At 49.0% G+C, this 22,382-nt stretch overlaps 1 pseudogene; it reads left to right on the forward strand.

Moving 5' to 3' along the window:
- The first annotated feature begins 1,765 nt into the window (after positions 1–1,765).
- Positions 1,766–18,261, forward strand: LOC116364147 (epsin-2 pseudogene; annotated as a pseudogene).
- Positions 18,262–22,382: the final 4,121 nt, after the last annotated feature.

The raw sequence follows: 22,382 nt of genomic DNA on the forward strand, positions 1-22,382 counted from the left end.
AATGCACAGATCTGGGGAAGGGTACCAAAACATTTCTGCAGCATTGAAGGTCCCCAGGAACACAGTGGCCTCCGTCATTCTTAAATGGAAGAAGTTTGGAACAACCAAGGCTCCTCCTAGTGCTGGCCAAACTAAGCAATCCGTGGAGAAGGGCCTTGGTCAGGGAGGTGACCTAGAACCCAACGGTCACTCGGACAGAGCTCCATTGTTCTTCTGTGGAGATGGGCACCTTCCAGAAGGACAACCATCACTACAGCACTCCACCAATCAGACCTTTATGGTAGAAGGAAGTCACTCCTCACTGAATGGCACATGACAGCCCACTTGGAGTTTGCAAAAAGGCACCTAAAGGACTCTCAGACCATGACAAACAAGATTCTCTGGTCTGATGAAACCAAGATTGAACTCTTTGGCTTGAATGCCAAGCATCACATCTGGAGGAAACCTGCCACCCATCCCTACGGTGAAGCTTGGTGGTGGCAGCATCATTCTGTGGGGATGATTTTCAGCAGCAGGGACTGGGAGACTAGTCAGGATCGAGGGAACGATATTCGGAGCAAAGTACAGAGAGATCCTTGATGAAAACTTACTCCAGAGCGCTCAAGACCTCAGACTGGGGTGAAGGTTCACCTTCTAACAGGACAATGACCCTAAGCACACAGCCAAGACAATGCAGGAGTGGCTTCGGGACAAGTCTCAGAATGTCATTGAGTGGCCCAGCCAGAACATCTCTGGAGAGACTTGAAAATAGCTGTGCAGCGACTCTTCCCATCCAACCTGACAGAGCATTGGAGGATCTGCAGAGAGGAATGTGAGAAACTCCCCAAATAGAGGTGTGCCAAGCTTGTAGCGTCATACCCAAGAAGACTTGAGGCTGTAATCGCTGCCATTTACTTAATAAATAAATGTGATATTTCTGTTTATTTTTAATTTTTTATAAGTTAGCAAACATTTCTGAAAACCCGTTTTCCTTTGTCGTTAAGGGTTATGGGGTAGTGTGATGTCATTATGGGTATTGTGATGTCATTATGGGGTATTGTGATGTCATTATGGGGTATTGTGATGTCATTATGGGGTATTGTGATGTCATTATGGGGTAGTGTGTTGTCATTACGGGGTATTGTGGTGTCATTACGGGGTAGTGTGATGTCATTATGGGGTATTGTGATGTCATTATGGGGTATTGTGATGTCATTATGGGGTATTGTGATGTCATTACGGGGTATTGTGACGTCATTATGGGTTATTGTGTGTAGATTGATGAGGGGGAAAAAAGATTTCATCCATTTTACAATAATATATTTTGCATAATGCGCCATCCACCGAGTCATGCAAAGAAAAAGTGCAATTCGCGTCATATGTAAAAGCATTCATTTAAAACTAGTGCTTTTTCAACATAGGAAATCCAAAAAGCGTGGGACAGTGCAGGAACTGAACCAATGGCAGGTATCAACGGACTGACTAATGACAGCCACCAATGCGCTTTTACACGGATTACACGGAACGCCCATATCAAGAAACACCCCGAATTGCGGTAATGCAATTACACCCTATTGAGTTGTCTTGAAACCAACATGTGAAATCTCAAATTAAAATCCATCTCGTTTTTGTCTCCATCTCCAAATCTATTGGATGAGAAAACCAGAGGTCTCGTCCCTTCTAACCTTCTTCTCCAATGGGTTTTGAGAAGGAGACTAGGAGCTAGGATTTTAATATTTTATATTCTTCCCCATGTCCTCTAGCCTTGCACACTGTTGCTCTAAACGGTCTCGTTATGAATGGATTTCCTCAGAAGGGAGGAGGTGGTGGGGGGAAGGAAAGGATGTATTTCTGCATCAGCGAGTCAAGCAGCTTTGGTCACACCCTTCCCCCGCCTACATGTCCCCCCTCCCGGGACGAGAGAGGAGCTTTACCGCCCGCCATGTTGATAGAGCAAGAGTCAGAGACGTGTAAAAGCCTGCTTAGCGAACTAAACTACACATTACGGGAAGGGTTAGAAAGAACATTTATCCAACAACCACAACAAATAAGTCAACTTTCCTGGTATTTTTGTTTTGGATGGTGACTTCTTTGATCGTATGGGTTGTAAAATTCCTGGATATTCATTTACTCTGTAGAATAACTCGGGAAAAGGAAATGGTAAGTTATTCATTGTTTTTTTGCTTTCCAGGTTGTTTCAAATCTCCTTGGGATGCTTTTGGGTGAATGTCTCCACCTAGCACTTAAACCTAGCTAGCTAACGTTAGCCAGTTAGTTAGCTAACAAGGGTTAGCCAGTTAGTTAGCTAACAAGGGTTAGCCAGTTAGTTAGCTAACAAGGGTTAGCCAGTTAGTTAGCTAACAAGGGTTAGCCAGTTAGTTAGCTAACAAGGGTTAGCCAGTTAGTTAGCTAACAAGGGTTAGCCAGTTAGTTAGCTAACAAGGGTTAGCCAGTTTGTTAGCTAACAAGAGTTAGCCAGTTAGTTAGTTAGCTAACAAGGTTTAGCCAGTTTGTTAGCCAGTTAGTTAGCTAACAAGGTTTAGCCAGTTAGTTAGTTTACAAGGGTTAGCCAGTTAGTTAGTTTACAAGAGTTAGCCAGTTTGTTAGCCAGTTAGCTAACAAGGGTTAGCCAGTTTGTTAGCCAGTTAGTTAGCTAACAAGGGTTAGCCAATTAGTTAGTTTACAAGAGTTAGACAGTTAGTTAGCTAACACTAGTTAGCCAGTTTGTTAGCCAGTTAGTTAGCTAACAAGAGTTAGCCAGTTAGTTAGTTTACAAGGGTTAGCCAGTTAGTTAGTTTACAAGGGTTAGCCAGTTAGTTAGTTTACAAGGGTTAGCCAGTTAGTTAGCTTACAAGGGTTAGCCAGTTAGTTAGTTTACAAGGGTTAGCCAGTTAGTTAGCTAACAAGGGTTAGCCAGTTAGTTAGCTAACAAGGGTTAGCCAGTTAGTTAGCCAGTGAGTTAGCTAATATGGGTTAGCCAGTGAGTTAGCTAATACGGGTTAGCCAGTGAGTTAGCTAACACGGGTTAGCCAGTGAGTTAGCTAACACGGGTTAGCCAGTGAGTTAGCTAACATTTGTTAGCCAGTGAGTTAGCTAACATTTGTTAGCCAGTGAGTTAGCTAGCACGGTTTAGCCAGTGAGTTAGCTAGCACGGTTTAGCCAGTAAGTTAGCTAGCACTGTTTAGCCAGTAAGTTAGCTAGCACGGTTTAGCCAGTAAGTTAGCTAACACGGTTTAGCCAGTAAGTTAGCTAACACGGTTTAGCCAGTGAGTTAGCTAACACGGTTTAGCATTTGCTATCTTTTTTTAGTATCGTTGTAGCTAAGCTAACAGTATCGAGAAGGTGTTGAAGTTAGCTAGTGGCCTAGCTACTGTGTTGGGGTGACTCCCTAATTATAAACCCAGATAAAATGCAACAATTTAAATCCTAAAACATGTTCAAACAACAAAACTGTTGGAACTTTTTTATTTTTTATATATATATTTTTTTACTGCAAACCGAATGAGTATGGAGTAGAGAAGAGGGGTGGTTGTATTGGTGAGGATATTTTTTGTTGTTCCAACAACTTTTTTGTGGGGGGGGGGGGGGGGGGAATTTTTCATTCAATAAGTTCTTGTAACTAACATGCTAAGTTTGTAGATAACCATAACTTAAAAACATGTTTTAAATTAAGTTAGTTAGATGTTGTAGTGAAGTCACACAGATTTTCAACCATTTTTAAATGTGACAGAAAGCTAATGTTTAGCTATGTAGTTTGTTTATTTTGAATTTATTTTTAACTAGCCGGTCAGAAAGGCGTTGATGACAATTATGTCCATCAATCCAACGTAACTGGTTTAAAAACTAACAACGGCTCAACTCAGACGTTTTAGTGTTTTAGGACACTTTAGCTTTAGTTCGTATACAAAGCTACTAGTGTGTGAGAGAAAGTTGTCTTTACCATTTTAGGTAACCTTTTTTGGGGGCTGGGTTGTTAGCTTGTTAGCTACCGGCTCTTCTTGTTTTCATGGCAAAAGGATGCTAACTAGACAACCTGTGGAATCGTTGTTTCTCATAACTAGCTTATAATATCAGCTGATTTGATTTGGTTGATGAATCACTGTAGAAAGAAAAACCATGGACATTTCCAGTAAACTATCTGTACAGTTTTGGTAACTAGCTAACATTGAAGCCGAACATAATTCACTATAAGAGCGGTTGGTGTATGTTCACTTTATTGTTTGTCCAGGTGGGGGCGCTGTTTTACCTCTGTCACCATGTATCAATCGCTGTAACATTTATCTCTCAGCATGGAAACATGGTGCAGGACACTGAGCTGCCCCCCTGGGTGTAGCCGGGATGCTGCCCCCCTGGGTGTAGCCGGGATGCTGCCCCCCTGGGTGTAGCCGGGATGCTGCCCCCCTGGGTGTAGCCGGGATGCTGCCCCCCTGGGTGTAGCCGGGATGCTGCCCCCCTGGGTGTAGCCGGGATGCTGCCCCCCTGGGTGTAGCCGGGATGCTGCCCCCCTGGGTGTAGCCGGGATGCTGCCCCCCTGGGTGTAGCCGGGATGCTGCCCCCCTGGGTGTAGCCGGGATGCTGCCCCCCTGGGTGTAGCCGGGATGCTGCCCCCCTGGGTGTAGCTGGGTTGCTCTGCCCAGGCTTGGGATGCTGCCCCTCTGCCCAGGCTCGGGATGCTGCCCCCCTGGGTGTAGCCGGGATGCTGCCCCCCTGGGTGTAGCCGGGATGCTGCCCCGCTGGGTTGCTCTGCCCTCTGCCCAGGCTTAGGATGCTGCCCCCCTGGGTGTAGCCGGGATGCTGCCCCCCTGGGTGTAGCCGGGATGCTGCCCCCCTGGGTGTAGCCGGGATGCTGCCCCCCTGGGTGTAGCCGGGATGCTGCCCCCCTGGGTGTAGCCGGGATGCTGCCCCCCTGGGTGTAGCCGGGATGCTGCCCCCCTGGGTGTAGCCGGGATGCTGCCCCCCTGGGTGTAGCCGGGTTGCTCTGCCCTCTGCCCAGGCTTGGGATGCTGCCCCTCTGCCCAGGCTTGGGATGCTGCCCCTCTGCCCAGGCTTGGGATGCTGCCCCTCTGCCCAGGCTTGGGATGCTGCCCCTCTGCCCATGCTTAGGGGAGCCGCTAGACCTGTGGTGGGGTTAGCAAGCAGGCTTTGTCTATTGTCTGTGTGTGTGGTCAGTTTGAGTAAAGGCAGGTTGGGGAGGGAGGGGGGGTGACCGATGCACCTGTAGCCGACTCTCGGGGCGGTATCTCCGGCTTTGTCTTGGGCTGGTGAGGACAAAAGGGAGACGTCTCGGGGCATAGTAAGGGAAGGGAGGGGTGGGTGAGAAGGGTGCTTGGACATTACATTATGTTAGTATGGATTGATCTCTGAATTGAATTGATAAGCAGTTCTTGACTTGGGCAGGAGCTCACTGAGCACAGTTGATAAATCAGCGCTTGAAGATTTCTTGCGTGCTTATGTGAATGGTAGATGAGTGATGAGGAACTCTCTGTCTGTGAACATGTCCCAGTTTACTGCTTCTGAAAACATTCTAGATTCCAACAGTCCGGTTCTTTAGAAGGGTGAAAGAACCGGTTGGATTAGCTTGTCTATACACACACACACAGAGAAATACCTATTGTGTTGTCAGCCCTGTGTATCAATAAAGGGATATTCCAGGGGTTTTTGGCAATGAGGCCCGTTGTCTACTTCCCCAGTCAGATGAACTCGTGGATAAATTTTTTTTTATAGTGTTTTACAGCCCAGAGTGGTTAGCATCATGCTAGGCTAGCCAGGCTAGCTGCTACATAGTGTGATTTTTACAGCTCAGAGTGGTTAGCATCACGCTAGGCTAGCCAGGCTAGCTGCTACATAGTGTTTTTGTGTGTTTTTTTTACAGCCCAGAGTGGTTAGCATCACGCTAGGCTAGCCAGGCTAGCTGCTACATAGGGTTTTACAGCCCAGAGTGGTTAGCATCACGCTAGGCTAGCCAGGCTAGCAGCTACATAGGGTTTTACAGCCCAGAGTGGTTAGCATCACGCTAGGCTAGCCAGGCTAGCTGCTACATAGGGTTTTACAGCCCAGAGTGGTTAGCATCACGCTAGGCTAGCCAGGCTAGCAGCTACATAGTTGGAGAGAACAGTAATGTTGAATGGATCCAGTTGCAGAAGGGGTGCTGTCCAGACCCAGAACTCTGAGCTTGGTGTCGACCTTGGAGAGAACAGTAGTGTTGAATGCTTGGAACTGTAGTCCATGAACATCAAAGGTGTTCCTCCTGTCAGGAGGTGAGGTGGTGGAAGTGGCATGTTTTGTGCATCTGTTAGAGCAGTAGGTAAATTGGACTGGGTCCAGTGGGCCGGGTATACTGGCCTTGATGTGGCCCATGACCAGCCTCTCCTGGCCTTGACGTGGCCCATGACCAGCCTCTCCTGGCCTTGACGTGGCCCATGACCAGCCTCTCCTGGCCTTGACGTGGCCCATGACCAGCCTCTCCTGGCCTTGACGTGGCCCATGACCAGCCTCTCCTGGCCTTGACGTGGCCCATGACCAGCCTCTCCTGGCCTTGACGTGGCCCATGACCAGCCTCTCCTGGCCTTGACGTGGCCCATGACCAGCCTCTCCTGGCCTTGACGTGGCCTTGATGTGGCCCATGACCAGCCTCTCCTGGCCTTGACGTGGCCCATGACCAGCCTCTCCTGGCCTTGATGTGGCCCATGACCAGCCTCTCCTGGCCTTGACGTGGCCCATGACCAGCCTCTCCTGGCCTTGACGTGGCCCATGACCAGCCTCTCCTGGCCTTGACGTGGCCCATGACCAGCCTCTCCTGGCCTTGACGTGGCCCATGACCAGCCTCTCCTGGCCTTGATGTGGCCCATGACCAGCCTCTCCTGGCCTTGACGTGGCCCATGACCAGCCTCTCCTGGCCTTGACGTGGCCCATGACCAGCCTCTCCTGGCCTTGACGTGGCCCATGACCAGCCTCTCCTGGCCTTGACGTGGCCCATGACCAGCCTCTCCTGGCCTTGACGTGGCCCATGACCAGCCTCTCCTGGCCTTGACGTGGCCCATGACCAGCCTCTCCTGGCCTTGACGTGGCCCATGACCAGCCTCTCCTGGCCTTGACGTGGCCCATGACCAGCCTCTCCTGGCCTTGACGTGGCCCATGACCAGCCTCTCCTGGCCTTGACGTGGCCCATGACCAGCCTCTCCTGGCCTTGACGTGGCCCATGACCAGCCTCTCCTGGCCTTGACGTGGCCCATGACCAGCCTCTCCTGGCCTTGACGTGGCCCATGACCAGCCTCTCCTGGCCTTGACGTGGCCCATGACCAGCCTCTCCTGGCCTTGACGTGGCCTTGATGTGGCCCATGACCAGCCTCTCCAAGCACTTCATGAGGATGTGGTGAGCTCCATGGAGCAATAGTCATTTGGCCAGGTCACCAGGTCTTTCTTGGGCACCGGCTGTGAATTTACACCTGGTAGCTGGTCTGTAACCTAGAGGACAACCAGTGGGTCCATCTCCTCTATACCACCCACCTGGTAGTGTGGTGGATGGGACGACCAGCTCTCTGTAACCTAGAGGGCTACCAGTGGGTCCATCTCCTCTATACCACCCACCTGGTAGTGTGGTGGATGGGACGACCAGCTCTCTGTAACCTAGAGGGCAACCAGTGGGTCCATCTCCTCTATACCATGTTTCTTGTAGGATGACAATGTCTATATTTCTGATTTCTTTGATGAAGTCTGGGTTCCTGCTCTTTAAGCCAAAGGTAGATGACCTCTGACCTTGTATATTCCAAGGATGAGATAGTAAAAGCTTTGTGTTCCATAGTGTCTAGTGTGATTTAGGCCCAGACCATCTCTCTCTCTCGCTCTCTCTGTCTCTATCTCTGACAGACCCTGTCTGTTCAGTCCTCCTGGGCTGGGGGGTGAGGGGGGGGATTGTTCCGGGGGGAGACAGACTCTAGTCCTCTAGTCTTGTGTGTGAATAAGTGATTTTAAAGCAGGAGATGTCATTAGGTCAGTGCTGTATTCATAGTGGCAGGAGGGTGGAGGCAGGAGGGTGGAGGCAGGAGGGTGGAGGCAGGGGGGCAGGAGGGTGGAGGCAGGAGGGTGGAGGCAGGAGGGTGGAGGCAGGAGGGTGGAGGCAGGAGGGTGGAGGCAGGAGGGTGGAGGCAGGAGGGTGGAGGCAGGAGGGTGGAGGCAGGAGGGTGGAGGCAGAAGGGTGGAGGCAGGGTGAGTTGGGGGGAGGTAGGGTGAGGGTTGGGGGAGGCAGGGAGAGGAGAGGGGGTTGGGGTGAGGTAGGGGGAGGAGCGAGGGTTGGGGGGAGGAGGGAGGGTTGGGGGGAGGTAGGGGGAGGCAGGGTGAGGAGGGAGGGTTGGGGGAGGAGGGAGGGTTGGGGGGAGGTAGGGGGAGGCAGGGTGAGGAGGGAGGGTTGGGGGGAGGTAGGGGTTGGGTGAGGAGGGGGGAGGCAGGGTGAGAAGGGAGGGTTTGGGGGAGGCGGAAGGCAGGTTGAGGAGGGAGGGTTGGGGGGAGGTAGGGTGAGGAGGGGGGGAGGTAGGGTGAGGAGGGAGGAGGCAGGTTGAGGAGGGAGGGTTGGGGAGGCAGGGTTGGGGGAGGCAGGTTGAGGAGGGAGGGTTGGGGGGAGGTAGGGTGAGGGTTGGGTGAGGAGGGGGGAGGTAGGGTGAGGAGACAGGTTTGGGGGGAGGGTGAGGAGGCAGGGCTGGGGGGAGGGTGAGGAGGCAGGGCTGGGGGGAGGGTGAGGAGGCAGGGCGAGGAGGCAGGGTTGGGAGGCGGGGTGAGGAGGCAGGGTTGGGAGGCGGGGTGAGGAGGCAGGGTTGGGGAGAGGGTGAGGAGGCAGGGTTGGGGGGAGGGTGAGGAGGCAGGGTTGGGGGGAGGGTGAGGAGGCAGGGTTGGGGGGAGGGTGAGGAGGCAGGGCTGGGGGGAGGCAGGAGTCACATTTCCTTTTCTGTCTCTCTTTCTGTCTGTCTCTCTGTCTCGGTCTTTCCCCCTTCTCTCGCCATACTATAACCCCCCCCCTCTCTCTCTCTCCTCAGGTGATGGCGTGGCTGTGTGTGCGTCCAGCTCTGTGTGTGTGGAGATGGTTCTAACAGGCTGTTGTCTGTGAGGACTGTGGAACACACTGCTGGCCCGCGGAGGCGCCCTGATCACACACACACACTCGGTGACACACACACACACACAACGCTGCCAGTGCAGCGAGAACGGATTCGGACAGACAAACTCCCCCCCCCAACACACACACACACACACTCTTGACTGTGTGTCCCAGTCGTGGTAGCGCGTGTGTGTGTGTGTGACCACCACTATGCCGAGCTCCACGATCAGACGTTCTGTGAAGAACATGGTGAACAACTACTCCGACGCGGAGAAGAAGGTCCGAGAGTCCACCTCCAACGACCCCTGGGGCCCCTCGTCCTCTCTGATGTCAGAGGTGGCCGACCTGACCTACAACGTCGTGGCGTTCAGTGAGATCATGAGTATGATCTGGAGACGCCTCAACGACCACGGGAAGAACTGGAGACACGTTTACAAGGCGCTGACGCTGCTCGACTACCTGGTTAAGGTAACGCCCCACCCCTGATACCAGTAATAAGAACTAACTGATTAAGGTAACGCCCCACCCCTGATACCAATAATAAGAACTACCTGATTAAGGTAACGCCCCACCCCTGATACCAGTAATAAGAACTACCTGATTAAGGTAACGCCCCACCCCTGATACCAGTAATAAGAACTACCTGGTTACGGTAACGCCCCACCCCTGATACCAGTAATAAGAACTACCTGATTAAGGTAACGCCCCACCCCTGATACCAGTAATAAGAACTACCTGGTTAAGGTAACGCCCCACCCCTGATACCAGTAATAAGTACTACCTGGTTAAGGTAACGCCCCACCCCTGATACCAGTAATAAGAACTACCTGATCAAGGTAACGCCCCACCCCTGATACCAGTAATAAGAACTACCTTATTAAGGTAACGCCCCACCCCTGATACCAGTAATAAGAACTACCTGATTAAGGTAACGCCCCACCCCTGATACCAGTAATAAGAATAATAACAATAATAATAATAACAATAATAATAATAATAATAATAATAATAATAATAATAATAATTAATAATAATACAATAATAATAATAATAACAATAATAATAATAATAATAATAATAATAATTAATAATACAACAATAATACATAATAATACATAATAAATAATAATACAACAATAATACATAATAATAATAATTAAATAATAATACAACAATAATAAATAATAATAATTAAATAATAATACAACAATAATAAATAATAATAATAACAATAATAACAATAATAATAATAATAATAATAATTAATAATACAACAATAATACATAATAATAAATAATAATACAACAATAATTAATAATAATAATAATTAATAATACAACAATAATACATAATAATACAACAATAATACATAATAATAATAATAAATAATACATAATAATAATAATAATTAATAATACAACAATAATACATAATAATACAACAATAATAAATAATAATAATAATTAATAATACAACAATAATACATAATAATACAACAATAATACATAATAATAATAATAAATAATACATAATAATAATAATAATTAATAATACAACAATAATACATAATAATACATAATAAATAATAATACAACAATAATACATAATAATAATAATTAATAATACAACAATAATACATAATAATACAACAATAATAAATAATAATAATAATTAATAATACAACAATAATACATAATAATAATAATACAACAATAATAAATAATAATAATAATTAATAATACAACAATAATACATAATAATACATAATAAATAATAATACAACAATAATAAATAATAATAATAATTAATAATACAACAATAATACATAATAATACAACAATAATAAATAATAATAAAAATTAATAATACAACAATAATACATAATAATACAACAATAATAAATAATAATAATAATTAATAATACAACAATAATAAATAATAATAATAATTAATAATACAACAATAATTCATAATAATAATAATAATACATAATAATAATAATAATTAATAATACAACAATAATACATAATAATAATAATAAATAATAATACAACAATAATACATAATAATAATAATAAATAATAATACAACAATAATACATAATAATAATAATAAATAATAATACAACAATAATACATAATAATAATAATAATAATAATTAATAATAATAATACAACAATAATACATAATATGAATAAAATAATAAGAAGAAATAAGAAATATAATAATAATAATAATAATAATAAAACAAGTGTAGACTTGAACTGTGAAACGCTGACTGGATGGGCCGTTCGCCTCTGTGTGATGTACTGGGCCGTTCGCCTCTGTGTGATGTACTGGGCCGTTAGCCTCTGTGTGATGTACTGGGCCGTTCGCCTCTGTGTGATGTACTGGGCCGTTCGCCTCTGTGTGATGTACTGGGCCGTTCGCCTCTGTGTGATGTACTGGGCCGTTCGCCTCCGTAGCGCCTTACGGTCAGATGCCGAGCAGTTGGCATACCAGGTGGTGATGCAACCGGTCAGGATGCTCTCGATGGTGCAGCTGTAGAACCTTTTTGAGGATCTGAGGACCCCGTGACAAAATCTTATCAGTCTCCTGACGGGGGGGATGCGCATCCCAAACAAAGGAACTCCTCCCAAGGTTTTTGGCTTCGTTGTCTATAAACGCTTTAGTCAGGATCCTAACTGGTATCCGTAACGTCTGAGCTGAACATGTCGTTCTCCTTGGATTCGACCCCTTTGAGATTTTTTGCAGTGTTGTTTGTTTTTGTGCCTTTTTTTCTCCTATTTTATCCAATTGGTTTAAAGTCTTGTCTCATCGCTGCAACTTCCGTACGGACTCGGGAGAGGCGAAGGTCGAGAGCTATGCGTCCTCCGGAAACCCAACCAAGCCGCACTGCTTCTTAACACAGCGCCCATCCAACCCGGAAGCCAGCCGCACCTATGTGTCGGAGGAAACACCGTGCACCTGGCGACCTGGTTAGCGTGCACTGCAGCAGGAGTTGCTATGAGACAAGGATATCCGGGCCAAGCCTTCCCGTAACCCGGACGACGCTGGCTTCCGGCCTCCCGATCGCGGCCGGCTACGAACCCAGAGTCTGGTGGCACAGATGCAGTGCCTTAGACCACTGCGCCACCCGGGAGGTTCCTGCAGTGTTAATGTGTTAATATGTTGTGTGTGTTTTCCAGACTGGGTCAGAGCGCGTGGCTCTGCAGTGTAAAGAGAACATCTTCGCCATCCAGACTCTGAAGGACTTTCAATACATAGACAGAGACGGAAAAGACCAGGGAATCAACGTCAGAGAGAAGAGCAAACAGCTGGTGGTCCTGTTGAAAGATGAGGAGAGACTGAAAGGTGAGGAGGAGGAGGAAGAGGGAGGTGGTGGTCCTGTTGAAGATTGAGGAGAGACTGAAAGGTGAGGAGGAGGAAGAGGGAGGTGGTGGTCCTGTTGAAAGATGAGGAGAGACTGAAAGGTGAGGAGGAGGAAGAGGGAGGTGGTGGTCCTGCTGAAAGATGAGGAGAGACTGAAAGGTGAGGAGGAGGAAGAGGGAGGTGGTGGTCCTGTTGAAAGATGAGGAGAGACTGAAAGGTGAGGAAGAGGAGGAGGAGGAAGGTGGTGGTCCTGTTGAAAGATGAGGAGAGACTGAAAGATGAGGAAGAGGGAGGTGGTGGTCCTGCTGAAAGATGAGGAGAGACTGAAAGGTGAGGAGGAGGAAGAGGGAGGTGGTGGTCCTGTTGAAAGATGAGGAGAGACTGAAAGGTGAGGAGGAGGAGGAGGAAGAGGGAGGTGGTGGTCCTGTTGAAAGATGAGGAGAGACTGAAAGGTGAGGAAGAGGGAGGTGGTGGTCCTGTTGAAAGATGAGGAGAGACTGAAAGGTGAGGAGGAGGAGGAGGAAGAGGGAGGTGGTGGTCCTGTTGAAAGATGAGGAGAGACTGAAAGGTGAGGAAGAGGAAGAGGGAGGTGGTGGTCCTGTTGAAAGGTGAGGAGGAGGAAGAGGAGGAGGGAGGTGGTGGTCCTGTTGAAAGGTGAGGAGGAGGAAGAGGAGGAGGGAGGTGGTGGTCCTGTTGAAAGATGAGGAGAGACTGAAAGGTGAGGAGGAGGAAGAGGGAGGTGGTGGTCCTGCTGAAAGATGAGGAGAGACTGAAAGGTGAGGAGGAGGAAGAGGGAGGTGGTGGTCCTGTTGAAAGATGAGGAGAGACTGAAAGGTGAGGAGGAGGAGGAAGAGGGAGGTGGTGGTCCTGTTGAAAGATGAGGAGAGACTGAAAGATGAGGAAGAGGGAGGTGGTGGTCCTGCTGAAAGATGAGGAGAGACTGAAAGGTGAGGAAGAGGGAGGTGGTGGTCCTGCTGAAAGATGAGGAGAGACTGAAAGGTGAGGAAGAGGGAGGTGGTGGTCCTGCTGAAAGGTGAGGAGAGACTGAAAGGTGAGGAGGGGGAGGAAGGTGGTGGTCCTGTTGAAAGATGAGGAGAGACTGAAAGGTGAGGAGGAGGAGGAAGAGGAGGGAGGTGGTCCTGTTGAAAGATGAGGAGAGACTGAAAGGTGAGGGAGAGGGAGGTGGTGGTCCTGTTGAAAGATGAGGAGAGACTGAAAGGTGAGGAGGAGGAGGAAGAGGGAGGTGGTGGTCCTGTTGAAAGATGAGGAGAGACTGAAAGGTGAGGAGGAGGAAGAGGGAGGTGGTGGTCCTGCTGAAAGATGAGGAGAGACTGAAAGGTGAGGAGGAGGAAGAGTGAGGTGGTGGTCCTTTTGAAAGATGAGGAGGAAGAGGGAGGTGGTGGTCCTGTTGAAAGATGAGGAGAGACTGAAAGGTGAGGAGGAGGAGGAAGAGGAAGGTGGTGGTCCTGCTGAAAGATGAGGAAAAGGGAGGTGGTGGTCCTGCTGAAAGATGAGGATGAGGAAGAGGAAGGTGGTGGTCCTGTTAGAAGGTGAGGAAGAGGGAGGTGGTGGTCCTGCTGAAAGTTGAGGAGAGACTGAAAGGTGAGGAGGAAGAGGGAGGTGGTGGTCCTGTTGAAAGATGAGGAGAGACTGAAAGGTGAAGAGGAGGAGGAAGAGGGAGGTGGTGGTCCTACTGAAAGATGAGGAGAGACTGAAAGGTGAGGAGGAGGAAGAGGGAGTTGGTGGTCCTGCTGAAAGGTGAGGAAGAGGGAGGTGGTGGTCCTGCTGAAAGATGAGGAGAGACTGAAAGGTGAGGAGGAGGAGGAAGGTGGTCCTGCTGAAAGATGAGGAGAGACTGAAAGGTGAGGAGGAGGAGGAAGAGGAAGGTGGTGGTCCTGTTGAAAGATGAGGAGAGACTGAAAGGTGAGGGAGAGGGAGGTGGTGGTCCTGTTGAAAGATGAGGAGAGACTGAAAGGTGAGGAGGAGGAAGAGGAAGGTGGTAGTCCTGTTGAAAGATGAGGAGAGACTGAAAGGTGAGGAGGAGGAAGAGGGAGGTGGTGGTCCTGCTGAAAGATGAGGAGAGACTGAAAGGTGAGGAGGAGGAAGAGTGAGGTGGTGGTCCTTTTGAAAGATGAGGAGGAAGAGGGAGGTGGTGGTCCTGTTGAAAGATGAGGAGAGACTGAAAGGTGAGGAGGAGGAGGAAGAGGAAGGTGGTGGTCCTGCTGAAAGATGAGGAAAAGGGAGGTGGTGGTCCTGCTGAAAGATGAGGATGAGGAAGAGGAAGGTGGTGGTCCTGTTAGAAGGTGAGGAAGAGGGAGGTGGTGGTCCTGCTGAAAGTTGAGGAGAGACTGAAAGGTGAGGAGGAGGAGGAAGAGGGAGGTGGTGGTCCTGTTGAAAGATGAGGAGAGACTGAAAGGTGAAGAGGAGGAGGAAGAGGGAGGTGGTGGTCCTACTGAAAGATGAGGAGAGACTGAAAGGTGAGGAGGAGGAAGAGGGAGTTGGTGGTCCTGCTGAAAGGTGAGGAAGAGGGAGGTGGTGGTCCTGCTGAAAGATGAGGAGAGACTGAAAGGTGAGGAGGAGGAGGAAGGTGGTCCTGCTGAAAGATGAGGAGAGACTGAAAGGTGAGGAGGAGGAGGAGGAGGAAGAGGAAGGTGGTGGTCCTGTTGAAAGATGAGGAGAGACTGAAGGGTGAGGGAGAGGGAGGTGGTGGTCCTGTTGAAAGATGAGGAGAGACTGAAAGGTGAGGAGGAGGAAAAGGGAGGTGGTGGTCCTGCTGAAAGATGAGGAAAAGGGAGGTGGTGGTCCTGCTGAAAGATGAGGATGAGGAAGAGGAAGGTGGTGGTCCTGCTGAAAGTTGAGGAGAGACTGAAAGGTGAGGAGTAAGAGGGAGGTGGTGGTCCTGTTGAAAGATGAGGAGAGACTGAAAGGTGAGGAGGAGGAAGAGGCAGGTGGTGGTCCTGTTGAAAGATGAGGAGAGACTGAAAGGTGAAGAGGAGGAGGAAGAGGGAGGTGGTGGTCCTGCTGAAAGGTGAGGAGGAGGAAGAGGAAGGTGGTGGTACTGCTGAAAGATGAGACTGAAAGGTGAGGAAGAGGAAGAGGGAGGTGGTGGTCCTGTTGAAAGATGAGGAGAGACTGAAAGGTGAGGAAGAGGGAGGTGGTGGTCCTGTTGAAAGGTGAGGAAGAGGGAGGTGGTGGTCCTGTTGAAAGATGAGGAGAGACTGAAAGGTGAGGAGGAGGAAGAGGGAGGTGGTGGTCCTGTTGAAAGATGAGGAGAGACTGAAAGGTGAGGAGGAGGAGGAGGAAGAGGGAGGTGGTGGTCCTGTTGAAAGGTGAGGAGGAGGAAGAGGAGGAGGGAGGTGGTGGTCCTGTTGAAAGATGAGGAGAGACTGAAAGGTGAGGAGGAGGAAGAGGGAGGTGGTGGTCCTGCTGAAAGATGAGGAGAGACTGAAAGGTGAGGAGGAGGAAGAGGGAGGTGGTGGTCCTGCTGAAAGATGAGGAGAGACTGAAAGGTGAGGAGGAGGAAGAGGGAGGTGGTGGTCCTGTTGAAAGATGAGGAGAGACTGAAAGGTGAGGAAGAGGAGGAGGAAGGTGGTGGTCCTGTTGAAAGATGAGGAGAGACTGAAAGATGAGGAAGAGGGAGGTGGTGGTCCTGCTGAAAGATGAGGAGAGACTGAAAGGTGAGGAGGAGGAAGAGGGAGGTGGTGGTCCTGTTGAAAGATGAGGAGAGACTGAAAGGTGAGGAGGAGGAGGAGGAAGAGGGAGGTGGTGGTCCTGCTGAAAGATGAGGAGAGACTGAAAGGTGAGGAGGGGGAGGAAGGTGGTGGTCCTGTTGAAAGATGAGGAGAGACTGAAAGGTGAGGAAGAGGAGGGAGGTGGTCCTGTTGAAAGATGAGGAGAGACTGAAAGGTGAGGAAGAGGGAGGTGGTGGTCCTGCTGAAAGATGAGGAGAGACTGAAAGGTGAGGAGGAGGAGGAGGAGGAAGAGGAAGGTGGTGGTCCTGTTGAAAGATGAGGAGAGACTGAAAGGTGAGGAGGAGGAAGAGGGAGGTGGTGGTCCTGCTGAAAGATGAGGAGAGACTGAAAGGTGAGGAGGAGGAAGAGGAAGGTGGTAGTCCTGTTGAAAGATGAGGAGAGACTGAAAGGTGAGGAAGAGGGAGGTGGTGGTCCTGTTGAAAGATGAGGAGAGACTGAAAGGTGAGGAGGAGGAAGAGGGAGGTGGTGGTCCTGCTGAAAGATGAGGAGAGACTGAAAGGTGAGGAGGAGGAAGAGTGAGGTGGTGGTCCTTTTGAAAGATGAGGAGGAAGAGGGAGGTGGTGGTCCTGTTGAAAGATGAGGAGAGACTGAAAGGTGAGGAAGAGGAAGGTGGTGGTCCTGCTGAAAGATGAGGAAAAGGGAGGTGGTGGTCCTGCTGAAAGATGAGGAGGAAGAGGGAGGTGGTGGTCCTGCTGAAAGTTGAGGAGAGACTGAAAGGTGAGGAGGAGGAGGAAGAGGGAGGTGGTGGTCCTGTTGAAAGATGAGGAGAGACTGAAAGGTGAGGAGGAGGAAGAGGGAGGTGGTGGTCCTGCTGTCATGTCTGTCTGTCTGGAGTCATGTACTGTCTGTCTGTCTGGAGTCATGTACTGTCTGTCATAGACCACTAGGTCTGTTTGGAGTCATGTACTGTCTGTCATAGACCACTAGGTCTGTTTGGAGTCATGTACTGTCTGTCTGGAGTCATGTACTGTCTGTCTGGAGTCATGTACTGTCTGTCTGGAGTCATGTACTGTCTGTCTGGAGTCATGTACTGTCTGTCATAGACCACTAGGTCTGTCTGGAGTCATGTACTGTCTGTCTGGAGTCATGTACTGTCTGTCTGGAGTCATGCACTCTCTATCTGGGGTAATGTACTGCCTGTCTGGAGTCATGTACTGCCTGTCTGGAGTCATGTACTGCCTGTCTGGAGTCATGTACTGTCTGTCATAGACCACTAGGTCTGTCTGGAGTCATGTACTGTCTGTCTGGTGTAATGTACTATCTGTCATAGACCACTATGTCTGTCTGGAGTCATGTACTCTCTGTCTGGGGTAATGTCCTGTCTGTCTGTCTGGAGTCATGTACTGTCTGTCTGGAGTCATGTGCTGTCTGTCATAGACCACTAGGTCTGTCTGGAGTCATGTACTGTCTGTCATAGACCACTAGGTCTGTCTGGAGTCATGTACTGTCTGTCTGGGGTAATGTACTGCCTGTCTGGAGTCATGTACTGCCTGTCTGGAGTCATGTACTGCCTGTCTGGAGTCATGTACTGTCTGTCATAGACCACTAGGTCTGTCTGGAGTCATGTACTGTCTGTCTGGTGTAATGTACTATCTGTCATAGACCACTAGGTCTGTCTGGAGTCATGTACTGTCTGTCTGGAGTCATGTGCTGTCTGTCATAGACCACTAGGTCTGTCTGGAGTCATGTACTGTCTGTCATAGACCACTAGGTCTGTCTGGAGTCATGTACTGTCTGTCTGGAGTAATGTACTGTCTGTCATAGACCACTAGGTCTGTCTGTAGTAATGTACTGTCTGTCTGGAGTCATGTGCTGTCTGTCTGGAGTCATGTGCTGTCTGTCATAGACCACTAGGTCTGTCCAGGTGATGTTAATGATGAGGATGGTGTTCCTGTCCAGGTGAGCGTTCCCAGGCTCTGAAGACGAAGGAGAGGATGGCTCAGGTCACCACTACAGGGGCGGTGACACCGGGTCAGGGTTTTGGCCGAGGTTCGTCTCAACCCAACCTGTCGACCTCCTACAGCGAGGAGTATGGCAAGTCGGAGGGGTCACCTGCATCTTACCACGGCTGTGAGTAGATCTAACTATATTACAGACACACACACACATACACACACACACACACACACACACACACACACACACACACACACACACACACACACACACACACACACACAGGCTGAGACACTAAGGGTTTAAGATGGTGTTGGAGGTTTGATCTTTCTTCTTCCTAAAACCAGCGTCCAATCAAAACTCCTCTTTTGACCTTTCAGCTCGTTTCACGTTAGCTTTTAGGGACCTTCGGAAACGACTTTTCAGACGAACACCACAACATGTAAACCCCCCCAAAAAAGGCTGACTTAGTGCCACCTCTCTGTCAACAGAGCTCGGTGCTTATTATGGGATGGTTTTAGGTTACACAGTCCCACCTTTTTGGGGGGGGGGGGGGGTAGCATGTTAATGACATGTTGGAGATAGACCCTACTGAACCATTCAGAACCATTCTCTCCTTCACGTGACTGGAGTCTGTTCCCCTTCTCTCCTTCACGTGACTGGAGTCTGTTCCCCTTCTCTCCTTCACGTGACTGGAGTCTGTTCCCCTTCTCTCCTTCACGTGACTGGAGTCTGTTCCCCTTCTCTCCTTCACGTGACTGGAGTCTGTTCCCCTTCTCTCCTTCACGTGACTGGAGTCTGTTCCCCCTTCTCTCTTTCACGTGACTGGAGTCTGTTCCCCTTCTCTCCTTCACGTGACTGGAGTCTGTTCCCCTTCTCTCCTTCACGTGACTGGAGTCTGTTCCCCTTCTCTCCTTCACGTGACTGGAGTCTGTTCCCCTTCTCTCCTTCACGTGACTGGAGTCTGTTCCCCTTCTCTCCTTCACGTGACTGGAGTCTGTTCCCCTTCTCTCCTTCACGTGACTGGAGTCTGTTCCCCTTCTCTCCTTCACGTGACTGGAGTCTGTTCCCCTTCTCTCCTTCACGTGACTGGAGTCTGTTCCCCTTCTCTCCTTCACGTGACTGGAGTCTGTTCCCCTTCTCTCCTTCACGTGACTGGAGTCTGTTCCCCTTCTCTCCTTCACGTGACTGGAGTCTGTTCTCTCCTTCACGTGACTGGAGTCTGTTCTCTCCTTCACGTGACTGGAGTCTGTTCTCTCCTTCACGTGACTGGAGTCTGTTCTCTCCTTCACGTGACTGGAGTCTGTTCCCTCCTTCACGTGACTGGAGTCTGTTCCCCTTCTCTCCTCACGTGACTGGAGTCTGTTCCCCTTCTCTCCTTCACGTGACTGGAGTCTGTTCCCCTTCCCTCCTTCACGTGACTGGAGCCTGTTCCCCTTCCCTCCTTCACGTGACTGGAGCCTGTTCCCCTTCCCTCCTTCACGTGACTGGAGTCTGTTCTTCTTCTCTGAAGAGCTCCGTGTTTATCTCCCCTTCACAAACACCCTTCACGTGGAGAGAGAAGAAACAACCGTTCCTCTCCCTCTGGCCCCAGTCACCTCTGACCTCTGACCTCTAACCTTTAGTTCACAGCAGTGGAGCTCCAAGGTCTCACCTCCGTGTGTGTGTGTGTGTGGTTTTGATACATGTGGTGGAAACCGTAGCAGCTGAATCATCATCCTCCTCTGAAGGAAGGAAGCAGAGATCAGCCAATAGAAACGAGGCTGGACAGGCACTGGCCAATGAGAGTGGGGCTGGAGGGTGTTGCCAGGGAACATTTTTGAGATTCCAGACAGTGGAAGGTTCTGGGTATTGTTCACCAAGGCTGTGGAGTGACTCCCTCTCTCTCCTCTGGCGTCTCATTGGTCTCTCCCTCTCCTTAGGGTTAATATAATATATAATGAGGTTATAATGCAAGGTGTGTAGTGTCTTTATGAGACAGGGTTAGTATAATGTATCAGTAGAATGGTCTGAGGTTATAATGTATAGTGTCTATATGAGACAGGGTTAGTATAATGTATCAGTAGATGGTCTGAGGTTATAATGTATAGTGTCTATATGAGACAGGGTTAGTATAATGTATCAGTAGATGGTCTGAGGTTATAATGTATAGTGTCTATATGAGACAGGGTTAGTATAATGTATCAGTAGATGGTCTGAGGTTATAATGTATAGTGTCTATATGAGACAGGGTTAGTATAATGTATCAGTAGATGGTCTGAGGTTATAATGTATAGTGTCTATATGAGACAGGTTAGTATAATGTATCAGTAGATGGTCTGAGGTTATAATGTATAGTGTCTATATGAGACAGGGTTAGTATAATGTATCAGTAGATGGTCTGAGGTTATAATGTATAGTGTCTATATGAGACAGGGTTAGTATAATGTATCAGTAGATGGTCTGAGGTTATAATGTATAGTGTCTATATGAGACAGGGTTAGTATAATGTATCAGTAGATGGTCTGAGGTTATAATGTATAGTGTCTATATGAGACAGGGTTAGTATAATGTATCAGTAGATGGTCTGAGGTTATAATGTATAGTGTCTATATGAGACAGGGTTAGTATAATGTATCAGTAGATGGTCTGAGGTTATAATGTATAGTGTCTATATGAGACAGGGTTAGTATAATGTATCAGTAGATGGTCTGAGGTTATAATGTATAGTGTCTATATGAGACAGGGTTAGTATAATGTATCAGTAGATGGTCTGAGGTTATAATGTATAGTGTCTATATGAGACAGGGTTAGTATAATGTATCAGTAGATGGTCTGAGGTTATAATGTATAGTGTCTATATGAGACAGGGTTAGTATAATGTATCAGTAGATGGTCTGAGGTTATAATGTATAGTGTCCTATATGAGACAGGGTTAGTATAATGTATCAGTAGATGGTCTGAGGTTATAATGTGTAGTGTCTATATGAGACAGGGTTAGTATAATGGCTGACTGGCTGACTTGCTGACTGGCTGGCTGGCTGGCTGACTGGCTGACTGGCTGGCTGGCTGGCTGACTGGCTGACTGGCTGGCTGGCTGGCTGGCTGACTGGCTGGCTGACTGGCTGACTGGCTGGCTGACTGGCTGGCTGACTGGCTGGCTGACTGGCTGGCTGGCTGGCTGACTGACTGGCTGACTGACTGACTGGCTGGCTGGCTGACTAACTGGCTGACTGGCTGGCTGACTGGCTGACTGTCTGTTGACTGGCTGACTGGCTGACTGGCTGGCTGACTGGCTGACTGGCTGACTGGCTGACTAGCTGACTAGCTGACTGACTGACTGACTGGCTGACTGACTAGCTGACTGGCTGACTGACTGGCTGACTGGCTGACTAGCTGGCTGGCTGACTGGCTGACTGGCTGACTGGCTGACTGGCTGACTGGCTGACTGACTAGCTGACTGACTGACTGACTGGCTGACTGACTGGCTGACTGGCTGACTGACTGCTGACTGGCTGACTGGCTGGCTGACTGGCTGGCTGGCTCACTGGCTGGCTCACTAGCTGACTGGCTGGCTCACTGGCTGGCTGGCTGCCTGGAGTCTGAATCAGACTGAATATGTAGTGGGTTAGGATGGAGTCACACTGAATATGTAGTGGGTTAGGATGGAGTCTGACTGAATATGTAGTGGGTTAGGATGGAGTCTGACTGAACATGTAGTGGGTTAGGATGGAGTCTGACTGAATATTTAATATGTAGTGGGTTAGGAAAAAAAGTATTTGTAAAGACTCAGTAACTCCAATGGAAGGCCGTCCGTGGTACTGCATGGGGAGACGGCTCAGTGCTGCCCCCTTTCATTGAGTAACTCCAATGGAAGGCCGTCCGGGGTACTGCAGGGGGAGACGGCTCAGTGCTGCCCCCTTTCATTGAGTAACTCCAATGGAAGGGCCGTCCGGGGTACTGCAGGGGGAGACGGCTCAGTGCTGCCCCCTTTCATTGAGTAACTCCAATGGAAGGCCGTTCGTGGTACTGCAGGGGGAGACTGCTCAGTGCTGCCCCTTTCATTGTGTAACTCCAATGGAAGGCCGTCGGTGTACTGCAGGGGGAGACGGCTCAGTGCTGCCCCCTTTCTTGTGTAACTCCAATGGAAGGCTGTTCGTGGTACGCAGGGGGAGATGGGACATACAGAGGGGGGAAGGGGGGGGGGGGGGCGGGGGGCGGGGGGTGAAGAGTGGGAGAGGCAGCAAAGCAAGGCAGACCGGAAGTAGAGAATGTATATGTCATCTGTCTCCGACCATGCTGTCGTCGTCTACTCC

Source organism: Oncorhynchus kisutch, unplaced genomic scaffold (assembly GCF_002021735.2).
Source record: "Oncorhynchus kisutch isolate 150728-3 unplaced genomic scaffold, Okis_V2 scaffold1008, whole genome shotgun sequence".
NCBI lineage: Eukaryota > Metazoa > Chordata > Actinopteri > Salmoniformes > Salmonidae > Oncorhynchus > Oncorhynchus kisutch.